This window comes from Uranotaenia lowii, chromosome 1 (assembly GCF_029784155.1).
Source record: "Uranotaenia lowii strain MFRU-FL chromosome 1, ASM2978415v1, whole genome shotgun sequence".
In the NCBI taxonomy this organism is placed as follows: domain Eukaryota; kingdom Metazoa; phylum Arthropoda; class Insecta; order Diptera; family Culicidae; genus Uranotaenia; species Uranotaenia lowii.
The window spans coordinates 94,569,127-94,571,393 of NC_073691.1; positions in this window are offsets into that span (position 1 = coordinate 94,569,127).

The following is a 2,267-nucleotide window of genomic DNA, read 5'->3' on the forward strand; positions in this document are numbered from 1 at the left end:
GCAGGACTAAAACCGGAGCAGGAAAACGAGAAAACATATCGCGCATATCGCACACAACACCGTGTCACTGGCTGCTCGTCGTAGACAATGTTGTAACATCGTCGTCGTCGTTGTCGTGTGGATTTGCTAGAATAGTGAGAGGGAGAGACAGTGCGAGAGAAAGCATAGAGCATAGAATCATAAGAAAAGAGGGTGCTAGTCGCGGAGAATTATCCCCTATGTTTGCGATTGATTGCAGTGCGCTGCATAGTTCTATGAACTGCCAAGAAGGATTTTTATCCCTTGATTTGAGCACGTTGTAGTTTGATAAAACCACAATCGCACTGTGATATCGACAGTCTTTAACCTTATTGATGTAACCTAGCAACGCTTAACCAAATCAACGTGCGACCAAGGAGGTAATTCTAATACCCTTGCGTACGGAAGGTATGTGGAACACGTGTTTCTTCGAATCATCAACTAGTTCAACAGTAATTTTATTCCAATCATAGTAGTCCTCCAACGATAATTCATTTGACCGGCGCACACAGGAGTATTTGACCTCAAAATTTTATAGATTTTTGTGTTGTCAAAAAGCTGCTTCATATCATTATTCGCTGTTTCGAAGCTGCGCTGCTGCCATCTGGAGTAGTATGATGCTGCGTGAGCAACATTCCGGGTGAACGATAAATCATACATGACCTTATAACTTTTTAATTAAAGTTTTCATATATCCAAATGATTATGAATAAAAAACACTCTTTTGAAAAATTGAAGTTTATTTTCACTTAAATTAAAATAAATTAGCCCGGTTGAAGATTCAATTCTATGTGATTGTACCGTTTTAAACTAGTCAGTTGGTAAGAAACAACCAACATGTAAATTGATTCTTTTCACCAAGACTTTTCCATTTTTCATATTTTCTATCTGCGACTATTACGGCTCACCCTTCTACTAACATAGATAAGTTAAGTGATACACTCGGCAAAATGAAACTTTATAAGTAAAATGCCTTAATAAACAAACCTTTGATTAAAAAAAAATATTTTCTATCTATATTTCAATATTATATCTTTATATTGAACTGTATGTGCTTTTTGCTGGTATATATACAGGAACAATTTTATCGTTTTACTAACAACTAACTATTGGATTGGGTTTAGTTGTTACATTTCATAAATAATTTAGATGTAAAAATTGAAGAGGTTTCAGCTTAAGACAGTATAAAATGTTAAATTCTTAATTGAAATTCTCTACGGCTAGTGGTCGCATTAATTTGATTTCCAATAAGTTTTCCCAAAAAAAAATCTGACCATAAAGTCCGATAAAAGTACAAAACATGATATAACCATTGAACGATGCCAACTGAATAGCATAAAAGTAAACTTAAGTTGTGTAGTAATTCAAGAATCTTTTTTTCATTAACTTCAACCACCATCAAATATCCAAATCCGCCCTCTAGCTTCAAAATTATTACGCCTGATTGTAAGCAGCTGCAGAGGAAAACCTAGTAGAAAATAGCATAAATCCATGTATTTTTTAATAGAAATTTCTAGCTTATCAATTATTGGGGCTTTTCCAAGTTTCGAAGAAATGTTAATTGACTTCTCTTTTAACAAACTGCAATTGAAAATGTGCATTCTGCTTAAGTTTTCATTCAAAAATATGTGAAATACTCCGAGAGGTTTTTGTAATAGTAAAATAATGACTTTTTTTGTCTTCGATTTACGATGCCTCACGGCACATACACATTTTCTCCTATAGCTCAAAATAATCTCTGAACTTTCTACTTTAAGTTGGTATTTACCATTTTTTGAAAATCCTTACCAATTCGAAGAAAACAATAATTTATTACAAGCTAGTATTTCCACCCATTTGTTTACATTTTCTTGCACACACACGACCTGTCAAAAATTAGCTTCGAAATCGCGGATTGACGTTTTTTTTTACCATAAAGTCTTTTTCACATAGAATTTGGTCGCATCTTTTTATTTACTGCAGCGCCCCTAGTTGTCACATCGCGAATCTATTGACAGTGTTTTGATCCGGATGGTTTGTTTACTTAGTGGTGAAAATTTCATCAAGATTGAAGCAGTCAGTCAAAAGTTATCGACGATGGAACGCAAAAGGCGTGAGAAAATTCTGCACACTCACGTAGAGAAACCGACATGGTCAGGGGTAAAGATCGCAAAATTCCTGAAATATCCAAAATCGACTGTAAATTCGGTGCTGCAACGTTACCAGGAGACCCTTACGGTAGATCGAGCAAAACAAACCAGGCGTAAATG